Source organism: Bubalus kerabau, unplaced genomic scaffold (genome assembly GCF_029407905.1).
Source record: "Bubalus kerabau isolate K-KA32 ecotype Philippines breed swamp buffalo unplaced genomic scaffold, PCC_UOA_SB_1v2 scaffold_54, whole genome shotgun sequence".
In the NCBI taxonomy this organism is placed as follows: Eukaryota; Metazoa; Chordata; class Mammalia; order Artiodactyla; family Bovidae; genus Bubalus; species Bubalus kerabau.
The window spans coordinates 1,749,733-1,774,390 of NW_026577908.1; the positions used below are offsets into that span (position 1 = coordinate 1,749,733).

Here is a 24,658-nt window from a genome sequence, read left to right on the forward strand (position 1 = left end):
CTTGGCGTTTGGAGTTGAGTCTCTCCAATCATTAGTGACGTGGAGCAAGATGACCGTTTGGAAATGCAGATGCAATTCTGTCACCATCCTGCTCCAACGGCTCTTGTATTTTCCCATCATATTGAAGATACGACCAATTCCCTTCATGCCTGCTCCTCACGTTCTTCTCGGATGTCTTTTCCCTGGAATGCCCTCTGCACTCTTTGGCTTCCATCCCATAGGGCATTTTCATTTCTTGAACGTCCTAAGGTTCCCTGGTCACCTAGACTTCCAGGATGCTGTTTTCCCTGCCTGAAATTCTTCCTGCATCTCAACCCTGGTTTACGTAGGTTCCACCTATGGACCTCAACGCAATGGTTACTCTGAAAAGCCTTCCCTGACACCCAGGTTTTGGTGAGGGTAGAGGCCCCTCGACAAGTTCTCCAAGGATCTGCCTGTGATGTATCATTAGATTCGTCTCAGTGAAAGCAGGAACTCTGTGTCTGCTTCTCTCCGCCTCCTAGTTCCAGAAACTTATTACATGCCTCCCAGCTCATCGTAGGTGCTCAGGATTTACTTAGCGTGTGAAAGACAGAAAAGTTCTTGGAAGCCTCAAGGTGTCACTTGGCTCGGCACTTTTGATCTCTTTGTGTATTTGGCGATTCCATTCTTTCCTTTCCTGGGTTCATGTGTACGCTATATTCAAGGCACAATCTAAGGCATTAAGACATATCCATCAGTATGGGTTCTTGCTTTCAAGGAACTCGTACAGCAGATTTCTACAGTTTAGGGCTTTTCAAATGCTCTAGAAGAATGTGAACGTTCAGTGTGATCCATTTTCATTTCCAAGAAAGATCGTTTGACTTCCATAGCAAAGGTGGAGACCTTCCGACGTGTAGTCCAATACTTAGACCTTGACCATGTCAGGCAAGTCTTGCGGTTCCTTCTGGAGGTGTGTGGCTCTTGCAGAAACGTGAAGATCTTCCATCGTCCTCGGACTTTGGTGTCATTTGCAACCATCAAGAAAGCTTCCAGGTATAGGTTCCAGACCACCACCGCACACACTCAGTAGGCAACGGAGTGGATTCCAGGAATATGCGTTGTTAACCAGCATCACCGTTGATATTGTTGCTGCACGCTCTATGCAGTGGCCAGGGCCTGGATTGTCCACTGGGTCTCATGTGGAATGGAAAGAAGGGCTTCCCCCACCCCCCACCCCACCCCCCACTCTTGACAGCCTTGTGACTAGAAACGGGCCCCGAAACAAGAATCAGACAAACCAGATAAGCCCAGATGGTAGTCCATGAGATGAAGGAACTAAGCAGCTGGTTGGGATGGCGCCAAGGGGAAAGGTTGCTCTTTTTGTCTCCCGCTCTACTCCTTTCTTCCTGGACGCCTTAGGGGTTCATCATGGAGATTTGAAATAAAGTTCACCAAAGTCATATGTGTTGAATCAAGATTTTGCATTTCACCATCTCTCAAAAACGAAGAGTGCTTAACCTGCACAGGTTTCTTTCAAAAAAGTCAATTGCTTTTCAGTTCTGGGGTTTCTCTCTTGCCTTGTTCAAGTAGCCTTAAGAGTAAAAATCAACGAAAACTAAAGAAAGATTCCAAGATACCAACAAAGGACACCTTCTGTTTCTTCAATCACCTTTCCACTTAGTAGCACACGAGCTCTTTTCTTTGTATTTTGCCTAGGGAATTCGCAATGTGCTGGTTCAGATGGCAAGGCATCCGCCCGCAGGAGACTCGGGTTTGATCCCTGGGTCGGGAAGATCCCCTGGAGAAGGTAATGGCAACCCACTCCAGTATTCTCGCCTGGGAAATGCCACGGACAGAGGAGCCTGATGGGCCGCACTCCATGGGTCCTATAAGAGTTGGGCTCAACCCAGCAACTACGAACAGAAGTATTTCCAAAGACCACACTCGTGTGTGTGTGTGTGTGTGTGTGTGTGTGTGTGTGTGTCTGTCTGTCTGTCTGTCTGTCTGTGTGCCTGCCTGTGGTTCGTCTGCTCTCTCAGGAAGGTCGGGTGCTTGGCGGGCGGCGTGGGGACAAGGGGGGCGCCTCGGTAGGGCAAAGGGGCGGGGCTGAGGCGCTCCGGTCGACCGCGCCTCCGTGGCTCCCGGTGGGTTTGGGCAGCGGGCAGGTGCCGGGCAAGTTGGGCGCTCAAGATTCGCTGCGCCTAGGCCCGCAGGAGGTTCAGAGGCCCCCGGGCCGCGGGGATCGGGAGGCGGCGGGCCCCGAAGACCGACACCTCCGGGGTCGCGCGGCCCTGAGCAGCGAACGGGATGGGGGGGGGAGGTGGGGGGAGGCCCCGCTCAGCCAGCGCGGCCGGGTCTGGAGTGGCCGGGGGTGGGAGGGCGCCGAGACCTCCGCACCCCTCAGCCCACCCCCCAGGCCCCGCGCGCACGCACGCACGCCCTCCCGGTCACTGGGGGGTCCTGGAAGCCCATCGGGCCCCCGGGCCCGGCCAGGCGGTTGCTGGTCTGGTGTTGGCGGTGTTCGGGGGCCGGGCCGGCGTCAGCAGGCTGGAGTGCGGTCGCGGGTCGTGCGGCTCAAGTACAGCACGGCCCCCGGAGGAGAGGGGCGGCCCGTTGGCCCGACCTGCAGGTCAGAGCGAAAGGGAGGCGAAGCGCAAGGCTCTTAGGGCGCCCCGCGGCGGCCGCGGCCGTCTCCGGCCCTATCGGTCTGAAGGCGCCCGATCTCGTCTGATCTCGGAAGCTAAGCAGGGTCGGGCCTGTTCAGTATCTTGGATGGGAGACCACCTGGGAATTCCGGGTGCTGGAGGCTTTTTTGCCTACCAGAAGAGGTCCTTTAGCCCCCGCCCCGCGTCCCAATTCTTGGACCCACACCCCCCTCGCCCCCCCGCCACCCCCGCAGCCCCAGCCCCTCCCGGGGCGGGGGGAGTGAGTGGGTGGCCGGGGCCCCGACTCCCGCTGCAGACCTGGGTTGCCTCCCCGCGGCCCGCGAGCCCCTCCGCATTCGCATTCGGCTTTCAGGAAACCAGACGACCGGACCGGCCGTCCCGTCTCCCTCTGGGGCTCCTTTGGCTTGCCTCAGGCAATCCCGGGGCTTGCACCGACTCCAGCCAGAGCCCCAGCCCCCGCCCCACCCCCAGCCTCGCAGGCGATCGCGCATGCGCATGCGAGCGCGCGCACAGATCGATGTGCCCAAACGGGGCATCTAGCTTGTTGGCTTGTACTGGGGGTGGATCTATGCCTGGGAGTGGGACTGCTGAACCATAGGCTACTTCTACGTTTAGTTCCTTCGCGAACCTCCATACTCTTTTCCATCCCGGCTGTACCAACTCCCATTCCTACTCAGCGTGGAGGAGAGTTCCCTTTGCTCCACAGCTTCTCCAGCATCTGCTATGGACAGACATTGCAATGAGGCCCAATCGGACTCGGGCGAAGTGGTCCCTCCTTGGCGTTTGGAGTTGAGTCTCTCCAATCATTAGTGACGTGGAGCAAGATGACCGTTTGGAAATGCAGATGCAATTCTGTCACCATCCTGCTCCAACGGCTCTTGTATTTTCCCATCATATTGAAGATACGACCAATTCCCTTCATGCCTGCTCCTCACGTTCTTCTCGGATGTCTTTTCCCTGGAATGCCCTCTGCACTCTTTGGCTTCCATCCCATAGGGCATTTTCATTTCTTGAACGTCCTAAGGTTCCCTGGTCACCTAGACTTCCAGGATGCTGTTTTCCCTGCCTGAAATTCTTCCTGCATCTCAACCCTGGTTTACGTAGGTTCCACCTATGGACCTCAACGCAATGGTTACTCTGAAAAGCCTTCCCTGACACCCAGGTTTTGGTGAGGGTAGAGGCCCCTCGACAAGTTCTCCAAGGATCTGCCTGTGATGTATCATTAGATTCGTCTCAGTGAAAGCAGGAACTCTGTGTCTGCTTCTCTCCGCCTCCTAGTTCCAGAAACTTATTACATGCCTCCCAGCTCATCGTAGGTGCTCAGGATTTACTTAGCGTGTGAAAGACAGAAAAGTTCTTGGAAGCCTCAAGGTGTCACTTGGCTCGGCACTTTTGATCTCTTTGTGTATTTGGCGATTCCATTCTTTCCTTTCCTGGGTTCATGTGTACGCTATATTCAAGGCACAATCTAAGGCATTAAGACATATCCATCAGTATGGGTTCTTGCTTTCAAGGAACTCGTACAGCAGATTTCTACAGTTTAGGGCTTTTCAAATGCTCTAGAAGAATGTGAACGTTCAGTGTGATCCATTTTCATTTCCAAGAAAGATCGTTTGACTTCCATAGCAAAGGTGGAGACCTTCCGACGTGTAGTCCAATACTTAGACCTTGACCATGTCAGGCAAGTCTTGCGGTTCCTTCTGGAGGTGTGTGGCTCTTGCAGAAACGTGAAGATCTTCCATCGTCCTCGGACTTTGGTGTCATTTGCAACCATCAAGAAAGCTTCCAGGTATAGGTTCCAGACCACCACCGCACACACTCAGTAGGCAACGGAGTGGATTCCAGGAATATGCGTTGTTAACCAGCATCACCGTTGATATTGTTGCTGCACGCTCTATGCAGTGGCCAGGGCCTGGATTGTCCACTGGGTCTCATGTGGAATGGAAAGAAGGGCTTCCCCCACCCCCCACCCCACCCCCCACTCTTGACAGCCTTGTGACTAGAAACGGGCCCCGAAACAAGAATCAGACAAACCAGATAAGCCCAGATGGTAGTCCATGAGATGAAGGAACTAAGCAGCTGGTTGGGATGGCGCCAAGGGGAAAGGTTGCTCTTTTTGTCTCCCGCTCTACTCCTTTCTTCCTGGACGCCTTAGGGGTTCATCATGGAGATTTGAAATAAAGTTCACCAAAGTCATATGTGTTGAATCAAGATTTTGCATTTCACCATCTCTCAAAAACGAAGAGTGCTTAACCTGCACAGGTTTCTTTCAAAAAAGTCAATTGCTTTTCAGTTCTGGGGTTTCTCTCTTGCCTTGTTCAAGTAGCCTTAAGAGTAAAAATCAACGAAAACTAAAGAAAGATTCCAAGATACCAACAAAGGACACCTTCTGTTTCTTCAATCACCTTTCCACTTAGTAGCACACGAGCTCTTTTCTTTGTATTTTGCCTAGGGAATTCGCAATGTGCTGGTTCAGATGGCAAGGCATCCGCCCGCAGGAGACTCGGGTTTGATCCCTGGGTCGGGAAGATCCCCTGGAGAAGGTAATGGCAACCCACTCCAGTATTCTCGCCTGGGAAATGCCACGGACAGAGGAGCCTGATGGGCCGCACTCCATGGGTCCTATAAGAGTTGGGCTCAACCCAGCAACTACGAACAGAAGTATTTCCAAAGACCACACTCGTGTGTGTGTGTGTGTGTGTGTGTGTGTGTGTGTGTGTCTGTCTGTCTGTCTGTCTGTCTGTGTGCCTGCCTGTGGTTCGTCTGCTCTCTCAGGAAGGTCGGGTGCTTGGCGGGCGGCGTGGGGACAAGGGGGGCGCCTCGGTAGGGCAAAGGGGCGGGGCTGAGGCGCTCCGGTCGACCGCGCCTCCGTGGCTCCCGGTGGGTTTGGGCAGCGGGCAGGTGCCGGGCAAGTTGGGCGCTCAAGATTCGCTGCGCCTAGGCCCGCAGGAGGTTCAGAGGCCCCCGGGCCGCGGGGATCGGGAGGCGGCGGGCCCCGAAGACCGACACCTCCGGGGTCGCGCGGCCCTGAGCAGCGAACGGGATGGGGGGGGGAGGTGGGGGGAGGCCCCGCTCAGCCAGCGCGGCCGGGTCTGGAGTGGCCGGGGGTGGGAGGGCGCCGAGACCTCCGCACCCCTCAGCCCACCCCCCAGGCCCCGCGCGCACGCACGCACGCCCTCCCGGTCACTGGGGGGTCCTGGAAGCCCATCGGGCCCCCGGGCCCGGCCAGGCGGTTGCTGGTCTGGTGTTGGCGGTGTTCGGGGGCCGGGCCGGCGTCAGCAGGCTGGAGTGCGGTCGCGGGTCGTGCGGCTCAAGTACAGCACGGCCCCCGGAGGAGAGGGGCGGCCCGTTGGCCCGACCTGCAGGTCAGAGCGAAAGGGAGGCGAAGCGCAAGGCTCTTAGGGCGCCCCGCGGCGGCCGCGGCCGTCTCCGGCCCTATCGGTCTGAAGGCGCCCGATCTCGTCTGATCTCGGAAGCTAAGCAGGGTCGGGCCTGTTCAGTATCTTGGATGGGAGACCACCTGGGAATTCCGGGTGCTGGAGGCTTTTTTGCCTACCAGAAGAGGTCCTTTAGCCCCCGCCCCGCGTCCCAATTCTTGGACCCACACCCCCCTCGCCCCCCCGCCACCCCCGCAGCCCCAGCCCCTCCCGGGGCGGGGGGAGTGAGTGGGTGGCCGGGGCCCCGACTCCCGCTGCAGACCTGGGTTGCCTCCCCGCGGCCCGCGAGCCCCTCCGCATTCGCATTCGGCTTTCAGGAAACCAGACGACCGGACCGGCCGTCCCGTCTCCCTCTGGGGCTCCTTTGGCTTGCCTCAGGCAATCCCGGGGCTTGCACCGACTCCAGCCAGAGCCCCAGCCCCCGCCCCACCCCCAGCCTCGCAGGCGATCGCGCATGCGCATGCGAGCGCGCGCACAGATCGATGTGCCCAAACGGGGCATCTAGCTTGTTGGCTTGTACTGGGGGTGGATCTATGCCTGGGAGTGGGACTGCTGAACCATAGGCTACTTCTACGTTTAGTTCCTTCGCGAACCTCCATACTCTTTTCCATCCCGGCTGTACCAACTCCCATTCCTACTCAGCGTGGAGGAGAGTTCCCTTTGCTCCACAGCTTCTCCAGCATCTGCTATGGACAGACATTGCAATGAGGCCCAATCGGACTCGGGCGAAGTGGTCCCTCCTTGGCGTTTGGAGTTGAGTCTCTCCAATCATTAGTGACGTGGAGCAAGATGACCGTTTGGAAATGCAGATGCAATTCTGTCACCATCCTGCTCCAACGGCTCTTGTATTTTCCCATCATATTGAAGATACGACCAATTCCCTTCATGCCTGCTCCTCACGTTCTTCTCGGATGTCTTTTCCCTGGAATGCCCTCTGCACTCTTTGGCTTCCATCCCATAGGGCATTTTCATTTCTTGAACGTCCTAAGGTTCCCTGGTCACCTAGACTTCCAGGATGCTGTTTTCCCTGCCTGAAATTCTTCCTGCATCTCAACCCTGGTTTACGTAGGTTCCACCTATGGACCTCAACGCAATGGTTACTCTGAAAAGCCTTCCCTGACACCCAGGTTTTGGTGAGGGTAGAGGCCCCTCGACAAGTTCTCCAAGGATCTGCCTGTGATGTATCATTAGATTCGTCTCAGTGAAAGCAGGAACTCTGTGTCTGCTTCTCTCCGCCTCCTAGTTCCAGAAACTTATTACATGCCTCCCAGCTCATCGTAGGTGCTCAGGATTTACTTAGCGTGTGAAAGACAGAAAAGTTCTTGGAAGCCTCAAGGTGTCACTTGGCTCGGCACTTTTGATCTCTTTGTGTATTTGGCGATTCCATTCTTTCCTTTCCTGGGTTCATGTGTACGCTATATTCAAGGCACAATCTAAGGCATTAAGACATATCCATCAGTATGGGTTCTTGCTTTCAAGGAACTCGTACAGCAGATTTCTACAGTTTAGGGCTTTTCAAATGCTCTAGAAGAATGTGAACGTTCAGTGTGATCCATTTTCATTTCCAAGAAAGATCGTTTGACTTCCATAGCAAAGGTGGAGACCTTCCGACGTGTAGTCCAATACTTAGACCTTGACCATGTCAGGCAAGTCTTGCGGTTCCTTCTGGAGGTGTGTGGCTCTTGCAGAAACGTGAAGATCTTCCATCGTCCTCGGACTTTGGTGTCATTTGCAACCATCAAGAAAGCTTCCAGGTATAGGTTCCAGACCACCACCGCACACACTCAGTAGGCAACGGAGTGGATTCCAGGAATATGCGTTGTTAACCAGCATCACCGTTGATATTGTTGCTGCACGCTCTATGCAGTGGCCAGGGCCTGGATTGTCCACTGGGTCTCATGTGGAATGGAAAGAAGGGCTTCCCCCACCCCCCACCCCACCCCCCACTCTTGACAGCCTTGTGACTAGAAACGGGCCCCGAAACAAGAATCAGACAAACCAGATAAGCCCAGATGGTAGTCCATGAGATGAAGGAACTAAGCAGCTGGTTGGGATGGCGCCAAGGGGAAAGGTTGCTCTTTTTGTCTCCCGCTCTACTCCTTTCTTCCTGGACGCCTTAGGGGTTCATCATGGAGATTTGAAATAAAGTTCACCAAAGTCATATGTGTTGAATCAAGATTTTGCATTTCACCATCTCTCAAAAACGAAGAGTGCTTAACCTGCACAGGTTTCTTTCAAAAAAGTCAATTGCTTTTCAGTTCTGGGGTTTCTCTCTTGCCTTGTTCAAGTAGCCTTAAGAGTAAAAATCAACGAAAACTAAAGAAAGATTCCAAGATACCAACAAAGGACACCTTCTGTTTCTTCAATCACCTTTCCACTTAGTAGCACACGAGCTCTTTTCTTTGTATTTTGCCTAGGGAATTCGCAATGTGCTGGTTCAGATGGCAAGGCATCCGCCCGCAGGAGACTCGGGTTTGATCCCTGGGTCGGGAAGATCCCCTGGAGAAGGTAATGGCAACCCACTCCAGTATTCTCGCCTGGGAAATGCCACGGACAGAGGAGCCTGATGGGCCGCACTCCATGGGTCCTATAAGAGTTGGGCTCAACCCAGCAACTACGAACAGAAGTATTTCCAAAGACCACACTCGTGTGTGTGTGTGTGTGTGTGTGTGTGTGTGTGTGTGTGTGTGTCTGTCTGTCTGTCTGTCTGTCTGTGTGCCTGCCTGTGGTTCGTCTGCTCTCTCAGGAAGGTCGGGTGCTTGGCGGGCGGCGTGGGGACAAGGGGGGCGCCTCGGTAGGGCAAAGGGGCGGGGCTGAGGCGCTCCGGTCGACCGCGCCTCCGTGGCTCCCGGTGGGTTTGGGCAGCGGGCAGGTGCCGGGCAAGTTGGGCGCTCAAGATTCGCTGCGCCTAGGCCCGCAGGAGGTTCAGAGGCCCCCGGGCCGCGGGGATCGGGAGGCGGCGGGCCCCGAAGACCGACACCTCCGGGGTCGCGCGGCCCTGAGCAGCGAACGGGATGGGGGGGGGAGGTGGGGGGAGGCCCCGCTCAGCCAGCGCGGCCGGGTCTGGAGTGGCCGGGGGTGGGAGGGCGCCGAGACCTCCGCACCCCTCAGCCCACCCCCCAGGCCCCGCGCGCACGCACGCACGCCCTCCCGGTCACTGGGGGGTCCTGGAAGCCCATCGGGCCCCCGGGCCCGGCCAGGCGGTTGCTGGTCTGGTGTTGGCGGTGTTCGGGGGCCGGGCCGGCGTCAGCAGGCTGGAGTGCGGTCGCGGGTCGTGCGGCTCAAGTACAGCACGGCCCCCGGAGGAGAGGGGCGGCCCGTTGGCCCGACCTGCAGGTCAGAGCGAAAGGGAGGCGAAGCGCAAGGCTCTTAGGGCGCCCCGCGGCGGCCGCGGCCGTCTCCGGCCCTATCGGTCTGAAGGCGCCCGATCTCGTCTGATCTCGGAAGCTAAGCAGGGTCGGGCCTGTTCAGTATCTTGGATGGGAGACCACCTGGGAATTCCGGGTGCTGGAGGCTTTTTTGCCTACCAGAAGAGGTCCTTTAGCCCCCGCCCCGCGTCCCAATTCTTGGACCCACACCCCCCTCGCCCCCCCGCCACCCCCGCAGCCCCAGCCCCTCCCGGGGCGGGGGGAGTGAGTGGGTGGCCGGGGCCCCGACTCCCGCTGCAGACCTGGGTTGCCTCCCCGCGGCCCGCGAGCCCCTCCGCATTCGCATTCGGCTTTCAGGAAACCAGACGACCGGACCGGCCGTCCCGTCTCCCTCTGGGGCTCCTTTGGCTTGCCTCAGGCAATCCCGGGGCTTGCACCGACTCCAGCCAGAGCCCCAGCCCCCGCCCCACCCCCAGCCTCGCAGGCGATCGCGCATGCGCATGCGAGCGCGCGCACAGATCGATGTGCCCAAACGGGGCATCTAGCTTGTTGGCTTGTACTGGGGGTGGATCTATGCCTGGGAGTGGGACTGCTGAACCATAGGCTACTTCTACGTTTAGTTCCTTCGCGAACCTCCATACTCTTTTCCATCCCGGCTGTACCAACTCCCATTCCTACTCAGCGTGGAGGAGAGTTCCCTTTGCTCCACAGCTTCTCCAGCATCTGCTATGGACAGACATTGCAATGAGGCCCAATCGGACTCGGGCGAAGTGGTCCCTCCTTGGCGTTTGGAGTTGAGTCTCTCCAATCATTAGTGACGTGGAGCAAGATGACCGTTTGGAAATGCAGATGCAATTCTGTCACCATCCTGCTCCAACGGCTCTTGTATTTTCCCATCATATTGAAGATACGACCAATTCCCTTCATGCCTGCTCCTCACGTTCTTCTCGGATGTCTTTTCCCTGGAATGCCCTCTGCACTCTTTGGCTTCCATCCCATAGGGCATTTTCATTTCTTGAACGTCCTAAGGTTCCCTGGTCACCTAGACTTCCAGGATGCTGTTTTCCCTGCCTGAAATTCTTCCTGCATCTCAACCCTGGTTTACGTAGGTTCCACCTATGGACCTCAACGCAATGGTTACTCTGAAAAGCCTTCCCTGACACCCAGGTTTTGGTGAGGGTAGAGGCCCCTCGACAAGTTCTCCAAGGATCTGCCTGTGATGTATCATTAGATTCGTCTCAGTGAAAGCAGGAACTCTGTGTCTGCTTCTCTCCGCCTCCTAGTTCCAGAAACTTATTACATGCCTCCCAGCTCATCGTAGGTGCTCAGGATTTACTTAGCGTGTGAAAGACAGAAAAGTTCTTGGAAGCCTCAAGGTGTCACTTGGCTCGGCACTTTTGATCTCTTTGTGTATTTGGCGATTCCATTCTTTCCTTTCCTGGGTTCATGTGTACGCTATATTCAAGGCACAATCTAAGGCATTAAGACATATCCATCAGTATGGGTTCTTGCTTTCAAGGAACTCGTACAGCAGATTTCTACAGTTTAGGGCTTTTCAAATGCTCTAGAAGAATGTGAACGTTCAGTGTGATCCATTTTCATTTCCAAGAAAGATCGTTTGACTTCCATAGCAAAGGTGGAGACCTTCCGACGTGTAGTCCAATACTTAGACCTTGACCATGTCAGGCAAGTCTTGCGGTTCCTTCTGGAGGTGTGTGGCTCTTGCAGAAACGTGAAGATCTTCCATCGTCCTCGGACTTTGGTGTCATTTGCAACCATCAAGAAAGCTTCCAGGTATAGGTTCCAGACCACCACCGCACACACTCAGTAGGCAACGGAGTGGATTCCAGGAATATGCGTTGTTAACCAGCATCACCGTTGATATTGTTGCTGCACGCTCTATGCAGTGGCCAGGGCCTGGATTGTCCACTGGGTCTCATGTGGAATGGAAAGAAGGGCTTCCCCCACCCCCCACCCCACCCCCCACTCTTGACAGCCTTGTGACTAGAAACGGGCCCCGAAACAAGAATCAGACAAACCAGATAAGCCCAGATGGTAGTCCATGAGATGAAGGAACTAAGCAGCTGGTTGGGATGGCGCCAAGGGGAAAGGTTGCTCTTTTTGTCTCCCGCTCTACTCCTTTCTTCCTGGACGCCTTAGGGGTTCATCATGGAGATTTGAAATAAAGTTCACCAAAGTCATATGTGTTGAATCAAGATTTTGCATTTCACCATCTCTCAAAAACGAAGAGTGCTTAACCTGCACAGGTTTCTTTCAAAAAAGTCAATTGCTTTTCAGTTCTGGGGTTTCTCTCTTGCCTTGTTCAAGTAGCCTTAAGAGTAAAAATCAACGAAAACTAAAGAAAGATTCCAAGATACCAACAAAGGACACCTTCTGTTTCTTCAATCACCTTTCCACTTAGTAGCACACGAGCTCTTTTCTTTGTATTTTGCCTAGGGAATTCGCAATGTGCTGGTTCAGATGGCAAGGCATCCGCCCGCAGGAGACTCGGGTTTGATCCCTGGGTCGGGAAGATCCCCTGGAGAAGGTAATGGCAACCCACTCCAGTATTCTCGCCTGGGAAATGCCACGGACAGAGGAGCCTGATGGGCCGCACTCCATGGGTCCTATAAGAGTTGGGCTCAACCCAGCAACTACGAACAGAAGTATTTCCAAAGACCACACTCGTGTGTGTGTGTGTGTGTGTGTGTGTGTGTGTGTGTGTGTCTGTCTGTCTGTCTGTCTGTGTGCCTGCCTGTGGTTCGTCTGCTCTCTCAGGAAGGTCGGGTGCTTGGCGGGCGGCGTGGGGACAAGGGGGGCGCCTCGGTAGGGCAAAGGGGCGGGGCTGAGGCGCTCCGGTCGACCGCGCCTCCGTGGCTCCCGGTGGGTTTGGGCAGCGGGCAGGTGCCGGGCAAGTTGGGCGCTCAAGATTCGCTGCGCCTAGGCCCGCAGGAGGTTCAGAGGCCCCCGGGCCGCGGGGATCGGGAGGCGGCGGGCCCCGAAGACCGACACCTCCGGGGTCGCGCGGCCCTGAGCAGCGAACGGGATGGGGGGGGGAGGTGGGGGGAGGCCCCGCTCAGCCAGCGCGGCCGGGTCTGGAGTGGCCGGGGGTGGGAGGGCGCCGAGACCTCCGCACCCCTCAGCCCACCCCCCAGGCCCCGCGCGCACGCACGCACGCCCTCCCGGTCACTGGGGGGTCCTGGAAGCCCATCGGGCCCCCGGGCCCGGCCAGGCGGTTGCTGGTCTGGTGTTGGCGGTGTTCGGGGGCCGGGCCGGCGTCAGCAGGCTGGAGTGCGGTCGCGGGTCGTGCGGCTCAAGTACAGCACGGCCCCCGGAGGAGAGGGGCGGCCCGTTGGCCCGACCTGCAGGTCAGAGCGAAAGGGAGGCGAAGCGCAAGGCTCTTAGGGCGCCCCGCGGCGGCCGCGGCCGTCTCCGGCCCTATCGGTCTGAAGGCGCCCGATCTCGTCTGATCTCGGAAGCTAAGCAGGGTCGGGCCTGTTCAGTATCTTGGATGGGAGACCACCTGGGAATTCCGGGTGCTGGAGGCTTTTTTGCCTACCAGAAGAGGTCCTTTAGCCCCCGCCCCGCGTCCCAATTCTTGGACCCACACCCCCCTCGCCCCCCCGCCACCCCCGCAGCCCCAGCCCCTCCCGGGGCGGGGGGAGTGAGTGGGTGGCCGGGGCCCCGACTCCCGCTGCAGACCTGGGTTGCCTCCCCGCGGCCCGCGAGCCCCTCCGCATTCGCATTCGGCTTTCAGGAAACCAGACGACCGGACCGGCCGTCCCGTCTCCCTCTGGGGCTCCTTTGGCTTGCCTCAGGCAATCCCGGGGCTTGCACCGACTCCAGCCAGAGCCCCAGCCCCCGCCCCACCCCCAGCCTCGCAGGCGATCGCGCATGCGCATGCGAGCGCGCGCACAGATCGATGTGCCCAAACGGGGCATCTAGCTTGTTGGCTTGTACTGGGGGTGGATCTATGCCTGGGAGTGGGACTGCTGAACCATAGGCTACTTCTACGTTTAGTTCCTTCGCGAACCTCCATACTCTTTTCCATCCCGGCTGTACCAACTCCCATTCCTACTCAGCGTGGAGGAGAGTTCCCTTTGCTCCACAGCTTCTCCAGCATCTGCTATGGACAGACATTGCAATGAGGCCCAATCGGACTCGGGCGAAGTGGTCCCTCCTTGGCGTTTGGAGTTGAGTCTCTCCAATCATTAGTGACGTGGAGCAAGATGACCGTTTGGAAATGCAGATGCAATTCTGTCACCATCCTGCTCCAACGGCTCTTGTATTTTCCCATCATATTGAAGATACGACCAATTCCCTTCATGCCTGCTCCTCACGTTCTTCTCGGATGTCTTTTCCCTGGAATGCCCTCTGCACTCTTTGGCTTCCATCCCATAGGGCATTTTCATTTCTTGAACGTCCTAAGGTTCCCTGGTCACCTAGACTTCCAGGATGCTGTTTTCCCTGCCTGAAATTCTTCCTGCATCTCAACCCTGGTTTACGTAGGTTCCACCTATGGACCTCAACGCAATGGTTACTCTGAAAAGCCTTCCCTGACACCCAGGTTTTGGTGAGGGTAGAGGCCCCTCGACAAGTTCTCCAAGGATCTGCCTGTGATGTATCATTAGATTCGTCTCAGTGAAAGCAGGAACTCTGTGTCTGCTTCTCTCCGCCTCCTAGTTCCAGAAACTTATTACATGCCTCCCAGCTCATCGTAGGTGCTCAGGATTTACTTAGCGTGTGAAAGACAGAAAAGTTCTTGGAAGCCTCAAGGTGTCACTTGGCTCGGCACTTTTGATCTCTTTGTGTATTTGGCGATTCCATTCTTTCCTTTCCTGGGTTCATGTGTACGCTATATTCAAGGCACAATCTAAGGCATTAAGACATATCCATCAGTATGGGTTCTTGCTTTCAAGGAACTCGTACAGCAGATTTCTACAGTTTAGGGCTTTTCAAATGCTCTAGAAGAATGTGAACGTTCAGTGTGATCCATTTTCATTTCCAAGAAAGATCGTTTGACTTCCATAGCAAAGGTGGAGACCTTCCGACGTGTAGTCCAATACTTAGACCTTGACCATGTCAGGCAAGTCTTGCGGTTCCTTCTGGAGGTGTGTGGCTCTTGCAGAAACGTGAAGATCTTCCATCGTCCTCGGACTTTGGTGTCATTTGCAACCATCAAGAAAGCTTCCAGGTATAGGTTCCAGACCACCACCGCACACACTCAGTAGGCAACGGAGTGGATTCCAGGAATATGCGTTGTTAACCAGCATCACCGTTGATATTGTTGCTGCACGCTCTATGCAGTGGCCAGGGCCTGGATTGTCCACTGGGTCTCATGTGGAATGGAAAGAAGGGCTTCCCCCACCCCCCACCCCACCCCCCACTCTTGACAGCCTTGTGACTAGAAACGGGCCCCGAAACAAGAATCAGACAAACCAGATAAGCCCAGATGGTAGTCCATGAGATGAAGGAACTAAGCAGCTGGTTGGGATGGCGCCAAGGGGAAAGGTTGCTCTTTTTGTCTCCCGCTCTACTCCTTTCTTCCTGGACGCCTTAGGGGTTCATCATGGAGATTTGAAATAAAGTTCACCAAAGTCATATGTGTTGAATCAAGATTTTGCATTTCACCATCTCTCAAAAACGAAGAGTGCTTAACCTGCACAGGTTTCTTTCAAAAAAGTCAATTGCTTTTCAGTTCTGGGGTTTCTCTCTTGCCTTGTTCAAGTAGCCTTAAGAGTAAAAATCAACGAAAACTAAAGAAAGATTCCAAGATACCAACAAAGGACACCTTCTGTTTCTTCAATCACCTTTCCACTTAGTAGCACACGAGCTCTTTTCTTTGTATTTTGCCTAGGGAATTCGCAATGTGCTGGTTCAGATGGCAAGGCATCCGCCCGCAGGAGACTCGGGTTTGATCCCTGGGTCGGGAAGATCCCCTGGAGAAGGTAATGGCAACCCACTCCAGTATTCTCGCCTGGGAAATGCCACGGACAGAGGAGCCTGATGGGCCGCACTCCATGGGTCCTATAAGAGTTGGGCTCAACCCAGCAACTACGAACAGAAGTATTTCCAAAGACCACACTCGTGTGTGTGTGTGTGTGTGTGTGTGTGTGTGTCTGTCTGTCTGTCTGTCTGTCTGTGTGCCTGCCTGTGGTTCGTCTGCTCTCTCAGGAAGGTCGGGTGCTTGGCGGGCGGCGTGGGGACAAGGGGGGCGCCTCGGTAGGGCAAAGGGGCGGGGCTGAGGCGCTCCGGTCGACCGCGCCTCCGTGGCTCCCGGTGGGTTTGGGCAGCGGGCAGGTGCCGGGCAAGTTGGGCGCTCAAGATTCGCTGCGCCTAGGCCCGCAGGAGGTTCAGAGGCCCCCGGGCCGCGGGGATCGGGAGGCGGCGGGCCCCGAAGACCGACACCTCCGGGGTCGCGCGGCCCTGAGCAGCGAACGGGATGGGGGGGGGAGGTGGGGGGAGGCCCCGCTCAGCCAGCGCGGCCGGGTCTGGAGTGGCCGGGGGTGGGAGGGCGCCGAGACCTCCGCACCCCTCAGCCCACCCCCCAGGCCCCGCGCGCACGCACGCACGCCCTCCCGGTCACTGGGGGGTCCTGGAAGCCCATCGGGCCCCCGGGCCCGGCCAGGCGGTTGCTGGTCTGGTGTTGGCGGTGTTCGGGGGCCGGGCCGGCGTCAGCAGGCTGGAGTGCGGTCGCGGGTCGTGCGGCTCAAGTACAGCACGGCCCCCGGAGGAGAGGGGCGGCCCGTTGGCCCGACCTGCAGGTCAGAGCGAAAGGGAGGCGAAGCGCAAGGCTCTTAGGGCGCCCCGCGGCGGCCGCGGCCGTCTCCGGCCCTATCGGTCTGAAGGCGCCCGATCTCGTCTGATCTCGGAAGCTAAGCAGGGTCGGGCCTGTTCAGTATCTTGGATGGGAGACCACCTGGGAATTCCGGGTGCTGGAGGCTTTTTTGCCTACCAGAAGAGGTCCTTTAGCCCCCGCCCCGCGTCCCAATTCTTGGACCCACACCCCCCTCGCCCCCCCGCCACCCCCGCAGCCCCAGCCCCTCCCGGGGCGGGGGGAGTGAGTGGGTGGCCGGGGCCCCGACTCCCGCTGCAGACCTGGGTTGCCTCCCCGCGGCCCGCGAGCCCCTCCGCATTCGCATTCGGCTTTCAGGAAACCAGACGACCGGACCGGCCGTCCCGTCTCCCTCTGGGGCTCCTTTGGCTTGCCTCAGGCAATCCCGGGGCTTGCACCGACTCCAGCCAGAGCCCCAGCCCCCGCCCCACCCCCAGCCTCGCAGGCGATCGCGCATGCGCATGCGAGCGCGCGCACAGATCGATGTGCCCAAACGGGGCATCTAGCTTGTTGGCTTGTACTGGGGGTGGATCTATGCCTGGGAGTGGGACTGCTGAACCATAGGCTACTTCTACGTTTAGTTCCTTCGCGAACCTCCATACTCTTTTCCATCCCGGCTGTACCAACTCCCATTCCTACTCAGCGTGGAGGAGAGTTCCCTTTGCTCCACAGCTTCTCCAGCATCTGCTATGGACAGACATTGCAATGAGGCCCAATCGGACTCGGGCGAAGTGGTCCCTCCTTGGCGTTTGGAGTTGAGTCTCTCCAATCATTAGTGACGTGGAGCAAGATGACCGTTTGGAAATGCAGATGCAATTCTGTCACCATCCTGCTCCAACGGCTCTTGTATTTTCCCATCATATTGAAGATACGACCAATTCCCTTCATGCCTGCTCCTCACGTTCTTCTCGGATGTCTTTTCCCTGGAATGCCCTCTGCACTCTTTGGCTTCCATCCCATAGGGCATTTTCATTTCTTGAACGTCCTAAGGTTCCCTGGTCACCTAGACTTCCAGGATGCTGTTTTCCCTGCCTGAAATTCTTCCTGCATCTCAACCCTGGTTTACGTAGGTTCCACCTATGGACCTCAACGCAATGGTTACTCTGAAAAGCCTTCCCTGACACCCAGGTTTTGGTGAGGGTAGAGGCCCCTCGACAAGTTCTCCAAGGATCTGCCTGTGATGTATCATTAGATTCGTCTCAGTGAAAGCAGGAACTCTGTGTCTGCTTCTCTCCGCCTCCTAGTTCCAGAAACTTATTACATGCCTCCCAGCTCATCGTAGGTGCTCAGGATTTACTTAGCGTGTGAAAGACAGAAAAGTTCTTGGAAGCCTCAAGGTGTCACTTGGCTCGGCACTTTTGATCTCTTTGTGTATTTGGCGATTCCATTCTTTCCTTTCCTGGGTTCATGTGTACGCTATATTCAAGGCACAATCTAAGGCATTAAGACATATCCATCAGTATGGGTTCTTGCTTTCAAGGAACTCGTACAGCAGATTTCTACAGTTTAGGGCTTTTCAAATGCTCTAGAAGAATGTGAACGTTCAGTGTGATCCATTTTCATTTCCAAGAAAGATCGTTTGACTTCCATAGCAAAGGTGGAGACCTTCCGACGTGTAGTCCAATACTTAGACCTTGACCATGTCAGGCAAGTCTTGCGGTTCCTTCTGGAGGTGTGTGGCTCTTGCAGAAACGTGAAGATCTTCCATCGTCCTCGGACTTTGGTGTCATTTGCAACCATCAAGAAAGCTTCCAGGTATAGGTTCCAGACCACCACCGCACACACTCAGTAGGCAACGGAGTGGATTCCAGGAATATGCGTTGTTAACCAGCATCACCGTTGATATTGTTGCTGCACGCTCTATGCAGTGGCCAGGGCCTGGATTGTCCACTGGGTCTCATGTGGAATGGAAAGAAGGGCTTCCCCCACCCCCCACCCCACCCCCCACTCTTGACAGCCTTGTGACTAGAAACGGGCCCCGAAACAAGAATCAGACAAACCAGATAAGCCCAGATGGTAGTCCATGAGATGAAGGAACTAAGCAGCTGGTTGGGATGGCGCCAAGGGGAAAGGTTGCTCTTTTTGTCTCCCGCTCTACTCCTTTCTTCCTGGACGCCTTAGGGGTTCATCATGGAGATTTGAAATAAAGTTCACCAAAGTCATATGTGTTGAATCAAGATTTTGCATTTCACCATCTCTCAAAAACGAAGAGTGCTTAACCTGCACAGGTTTCTTTCAAAAAAGTCAATTGCTTTTCAGTTCTGGGGTTTCTCTCTTGCCTTGTTCAAGTAGCCTTAAGAGTAAAAATCAACGAAAACTAAAGAAAGATTCCAAGATACCAACAAAGGACACCTTCTGTTTCTTCAATCACCTTTCCACTTAGTAGCACACGAGCTCTTTTCTTTGTATTTTGCCTAGGGAATTCGCAATGTGCTGGTTCAGATGGCAAGGCATCCGCCCGCAGGAGACTCGGGTTTGATCCCTGGGTCGGGAAGATCCCCTGGAGAAGGTAATGGCAACCCACTCCAGTATTCTCGCCTGGGAAATGCCACGGACAGAGGAGCCTGATGGGCCGCACTCCATGGGTCCTATAAGAGTTGGGCTCAACCCAGCAACTACGAACAGAAGTATTTCCAAAGACCACACTCGTGTGTGTGTGTGTGTGTGTGTGTGTGTGTGTGTGTCTGTCTGTCTGTCTGTATGTCTGTGTGCCTGCCTGTGGTTCGTCTGCTCTCTCAGGAAGGTCGGGTGCTTGGCGGGCGGCGTGGGGACAAGGGGGGCGCCTCGGTAGGGCAAAGGGGCGGGGCTGAGGCGCTCCGGTCGACCGCGCCTCCGTGGCTCCCGGTGGGTTTGGGCAGCGGGCAGGTGCCGGGCAAGTTGGGCGCTCAAGATTCGCTGCGCCTAGGCCCGCAGGAGGTTCAGAGGCCCCCGGGCCGCGGGGATCGGGAGGCGGCGGGCCCCGAAGACCGACACCTCCGGGGTCGCGCGGCCCTGAGCAGCGAACGGGATGGGGGGGGGAGGTGGGGGGAGGCCCCGCTCAGCCAGCGCGGCCGGGTCTGGAGTGGCCGGGGGTGGGAGGGCGCCGAGACCTCCGCACCCCTCAGCCCACCCCCCAGGCCCCGCGCGCACGCACGCACGCCCTCCCGGTCACTGGGGGGTCCTGGAAGCCCATCGGGCCCCCGGGCCCGGCCAGGCGGTTGCTGGTCTGGTGTTGGCGGTGTTCGGGGGCCGGGCCGGCGTCAGCAGGCTGGAGTGCGGTCGCGGGTCGTGCGGCTCAAGTACAGCACGGCCCCCGGAGGAGAGGGGCGGCCCGTTGGCCCGACCTGCAGGTCAGAGCGAAAGGGAGGCGAAGCGCAAGGCTCTTAGGGCGCCCCGCGGCGGCCGCGGCCGTCTCCGGCCCTATCGGTCTGAAGGCGCCCGATCTCGTCTGATCTCGGAAGCTAAGCAGGGTCGGGCCTGTTCAGTATCTTGGATGGGAGACCACCTGGGAATTCCGGGTGCTGGAGGCTTTTTTGCCTACCAGAAGAGGTCCTTTAGCCCCCGCCCCGCGTCCCAATTCTTGGACCCACACCCCCCTCGCCCCCCCGCCACCCCCGCAGCCCCAGCCCCTCCCGGGGCGGGGGGAGTGAGTGGGTGGCCGGGGCCCCGACTCCCGCTGCAGACCTGGGTTGCCTCCCCGCGGCCCGCGAGCCCCTCCGCATTCGCATTCGGCTTTCAGGAAACCAGACGACCGGACCGGCCGTCCCGTCTCCCTCTGGGGCTCCTTTGGCTTGCCTCAGGCAATCCCGGGGCTTGCACCGACTCCAGCCAGAGCCCCAGCCCCCGCCCCACCCCCAGCCTCGCAGGCGATCGCGCATGCGCATGCGAGCGCGCGCACAGATCGATGTGCCCAAACGGGGCATCTAGCTTGTTGGCTTGTACTGGGGGTGGATCTATGCCTGGGAGTGGGACTGCTGAACCATAGGCTACTTCTACGTTTAGTTCCTTCGCGAACCTCCATACTCTTTTCCATCCCGGCTGTACCAACTCCCATTCCTACTCAGCGTGGAGGAGAGTTCCCTTTGCTCCACAGCTTCTCCAGCATCTGCTATGGACAGACATTGCAATGAGGCCCAATCGGACTCGGGCGAAGTGGTCCCTCCTTGGCGTTTGGAGTTGAGTCTCTCCAATCATTAGTGACGTGGAGCAAGATGACCGTTTGGAAATGCAGATGCAATTCTGTCACCATCCTGCTCCAACGGCTCTTGTATTTTCCCATCATATTGAAGATACGACCAATTCCCTTCATGCCTGCTCCTCACGTTCTTCTCGGATGTCTTTTCCCTGGAATGCCCTCTGCACTCTTTGGCTTCCATCCCATAGGGCATTTTCATTTCTTGAACGTCCTAAGGTTCCCTGGTCACCTAGACTTCCAGGATGCTGTTTTCCCTGCCTGAAATTCTTCCTGCATCTCAACCCTGGTTTACGTAGGTTCCACCTATGGACCTCAACGCAATGGTTACTCTGAAAAGCCTTCCCTGACACCCAGGTTTTGGTGAGGGTAGAGGCCCCTCGACAAGTTCTCCAAGGATCTGCCTGTGATGTATCATTAGATTCGTCTCAGTGAAAGCAGGAACTCTGTGTCTGCTTCTCTCCGCCTCCTAGTTCCAGAAACTTATTACATGCCTCCCAGCTCATCGTAGGTGCTCAGGATTTACTTAGCGTGTGAAAGACAGAAAAGTTCTTGGAAGCCTCAAGGTGTCACTTGGCTCGGCACTTTTGATCTCTTTGTGTATTTGGCGATTCCATTCTTTCCTTTCCTGGGTTCATGTGTACGCTATATTCAAGGCACAATCTAAGGCATTAAGACATATCCATCAGTATGGGTTCTTGCTTTCAAGGAACTCGTACAGCAGATTTCTACAGTTTAGGGCTTTTCAAATGCTCTAGAAGAATGTGAACGTTCAGTGTGATCCATTTTCATTTCCAAGAAAGATCGTTTGACTTCCATAGCAAAGGTGGAGACCTTCCGACGTGTAGTCCAATACTTAGACCTTGACCATGTCAGGCAAGTCTTGCGGTTCCTTCTGGAGGTGTGTGGCTCTTGCAGAAACGTGAAGATCTTCCATCGTCCTCGGACTTTGGTGTCATTTGCAACCATCAAGAAAGCTTCCAGGTATAGGTTCCAGACCACCACCGCACACACTCAGTAGGCAACGGAGTGGATTCCAGGAATATGCGTTGTTAACCAGCATCACCGTTGATATTGTTGCTGCACGCTCTATGCAGTGGCCAGGGCCTGGATTGTCCACTGGGTCTCATGTGGAATGGAAAGAAGGGCTTCCCCCACCCCCCACCCCACCCCCCACTCTTGACAGCCTTGTGACTAGAAACGGGCCCCGAAACAAGAATCAGACAAACCAGATAAGCCCAGATGGTAGTCCATGAGATGAAGGAACTAAGCAGCTGGTTGGGATGGCGCCAAGGGGAAAGGTTGCTCTTTTTGTCTCCCGCTCTACTCCTTTCTTCCTGGACGCCTTAGGGGTTCATCATGGAGATTTGAAATAAAGTTCACCAAAGTCATATGTGTTGAATCAAGATTTTGCATTTCACCATCTCTCAAAAACGAAGAGTGCTTAACCTGCACAGGTTTCTTTCAAAAAAGTCAATTGCTTTTCAGTTCTGGGGTTTCTCTCTTGCCTTGTTCAAGTAGCCTTAAGAGTAAAAATCAACGAAAACTAAAGAAAGATTCCAAGATACCAACAAAGGACACCTTCTGTTTCTTCAATCACCTTTCCACTTAGTAGCACACGAGCTCTTTTCTTTGTATTTTGCCTAGGGAATTCGCAATGTGCTGGTTCAGATGGCAAGGCATCCGCCCGCAGGAGACTCGGGTTTGATCCCTGGGTCGGGAAGATCCCCTGGAGAAGGTAATGGCAACCCACTCCAGTATTCTCGCCTGGGAAATGCCACGGACAGAGGAGCCTGATGGGCCGCACTCCATGGGTCCTATAAGAGTTGGGCTCAACCCAGCAACTACGAACAGAAGTATTTCCAAAGACCACACTCGTGTGTGTGTGTGTGTGTGTGTGTGTGTGTGTGTGTGTGTCTGTCTGTCTGTCTGTCTGTGTGCCTGCCTGTGGTTCGTCTGCTCTCTCAGGAAGGTCGGGTGCTTGGCGGGCGGCGTGGGGACAAGGGGGGCGCCTCGGTAGGGCAAAGGGGCGGGGCTGAGGCGCTCCGGTCGACCGCGCCTCCGTGGCTCCCGGTGGGTTTGGGCAGCGGGCAGGTGCCGGGCAAGTTGGGCGCTCAAGATTCGCTGCGCCTAGGCCCGCAGGAGGTTCAGAGGCCCCCGGGCCGCGGGGATCGGGAGGCGGCGGGCCCCGAAGACCGACACCTCCGGGGTCGCGCGGCCCTGAGCAGCGAACGGGATGGGGGGGGGAGGTGGGGGGAGGCCCCGCTCAGCCAGCGCGGCCGGGTCTGGAGTGGCCGGGGGTGGGAGGGCGCCGAGACCTCCGCACCCCTCAGCCCACCCCCCAGGCCCCGCGCGCACGCACGCACGCCCTCCCGGTCACTGGGGGGTCCTGGAAGCCCATCGGGCCCCCGGGCCCGGCCAGGCGGTTGCTGGTCTGGTGTTGGCGGTGTTCGGGGGCCGGGCCGGCGTCAGCAGGCTGGAGTGCGGTCGCGGGTCGTGCGGCTCAAGTACAGCACGGCCCCCGGAGGAGAGGGGCGGCCCGTTGGCCCGACCTGCAGGTCAGAGCGAAAGGGAGGCGAAGCGCAAGGCTCTTAGGGCGCCCCGCGGCGGCCGCGGCCGTCTCCGGCCCTATCGGTCTGAAGGCGCCCGATCTCGTCTGATCTCGGAAGCTAAGCAGGGTCGGGCCTGTTCAGTATCTTGGATGGGAGACCACCTGGGAATTCCGGGTGCTGGAGGCTTTTTTGCCTACCAGAAGAGGTCCTTTAGCCCCCGCCCCGCGTCCCAATTCTTGGACCCACACCCCCCTCGCCCCCCCGCCACCCCCGCAGCCCCAGCCCCTCCCGGGGCGGGGGGAGTGAGTGGGTGGCCGGGGCCCCGACTCCCGCTGCAGACCTGGGTTGCCTCCCCGCGGCCCGCGAGCCCCTCCGCATTCGCATTCGGCTTTCAGGAAACCAGACGACCGGACCGGCCGTCCCGTCTCCCTCTGGGGCTCCTTTGGCTTGCCTCAGGCAATCCCGGGGCTTGCACCGACTCCAGCCAGAGCCCCAGCCCCCGCCCCACCCCCAGCCTCGCAGGCGATCGCGCATGCGCATGCGAGCGCGCGCACAGATCGATGTGCCCAAACGGGGCATCTAGCTTGTTGGCTTGTACTGGGGGTGGATCTATGCCTGGGAGTGGGACTGCTGAACCATAGGCTACTTCTACGTTTAGTTCCTTCGCGAACCTCCATACTCTTTTCCATCCCGGCTGTACCAACTCCCATTCCTACTCAGCGTGGAGGAGAGTTCCCTTTGCTCCACAGCTTCTCCAGCATCTGCTATGGACAGACATTGCAATGAGGCCCAATCGGACTCGGGCGAAGTGGTCCCTCCTTGGCGTTTGGAGTTGAGTCTCTCCAATCATTAGTGACGTGGAGCAAGATGACCGTTTGGAAATGCAGATGCAATTCTGTCACCATCCTGCTCCAACGGCTCTTGTATTTTCCCATCATATTGAAGATACGACCAATTCCCTTCATGCCTGCTCCTCACGTTCTTCTCGGATGTCTTTTCCCTGGAATGCCCTCTGCACTCTTTGGCTTCCATCCCATAGGGCATTTTCATTTCTTGAACGTCCTAAGGTTCCCTGGTCACCTAGACTTCCAGGATGCTGTTTTCCCTGCCTGAAATTCTTCCTGCATCTCAACCCTGGTTTACGTAGGTTCCACCTATGGACCTCAACGCAATGGTTACTCTGAAAAGCCTTCCCTGACACCCAGGTTTTGGTGAGGGTAGAGGCCCCTCGACAAGTTCTCCAAGGATCTGCCTGTGATGTATCATTAGATTCGTCTCAGTGAAAGCAGGAACTCTGTGTCTGCTTCTCTCCGCCTCCTAGTTCCAGAAACTTATTACATGCCTCCCAGCTCATCGTAGGTGCTCAGGATTTACTTAGCGTGTGAAAGACAGAAAAGTTCTTGGAAGCCTCAAGGTGTCACTTGGCTCGGCACTTTTGATCTCTTTGTGTATTTGGCGATTCCATTCTTTCCTTTCCTGGGTTCATGTGTACGCTATATTCAAGGCACAATCTAAGGCATTAAGACATATCCATCAGTATGGGTTCTTGCTTTCAAGGAACTCGTACAGCAGATTTCTACAGTTTAGGGCTTTTCAAATGCTCTAGAAGAATGTGAACGTTCAGTGTGATCCATTTTCATTTCCAAGAAAGATCGTTTGACTTCCATA

The 24,658-nt window shown here is 56.6% G+C and overlaps 7 pseudogenes; all 7 read left to right on the plus strand.

Annotated features, from left to right (window-relative positions):
* The first annotated feature begins 2,650 nt into the window (after nucleotides 1–2,650).
* Nucleotides 2,651–2,770, plus strand: LOC129640937 (uncharacterized; annotated as a pseudogene).
* A 3,282-nt stretch (nucleotides 2,771–6,052) lies between these two features.
* LOC129640938 (uncharacterized) lies at nucleotides 6,053–6,172 on the plus strand (annotated as a pseudogene).
* Nucleotides 6,173–9,460: 3,288 nt separating this feature from the next.
* LOC129640939 (uncharacterized) lies at nucleotides 9,461–9,580 on the plus strand (annotated as a pseudogene).
* Nucleotides 9,581–12,860: 3,280 nt separating this feature from the next.
* Nucleotides 12,861–12,980, plus strand: LOC129640940 (uncharacterized; annotated as a pseudogene).
* A 3,276-nt stretch (nucleotides 12,981–16,256) lies between these two features.
* LOC129640941 (uncharacterized) lies at nucleotides 16,257–16,376 on the plus strand (annotated as a pseudogene).
* Nucleotides 16,377–19,656: 3,280 nt separating this feature from the next.
* Nucleotides 19,657–19,776, plus strand: LOC129640942 (uncharacterized; annotated as a pseudogene).
* A 3,280-nt stretch (nucleotides 19,777–23,056) lies between these two features.
* On the plus strand, nucleotides 23,057–23,176 carry LOC129640943 (uncharacterized; annotated as a pseudogene).
* The last annotated feature ends 1,482 nt before the right edge of the window (nucleotides 23,177–24,658 follow it).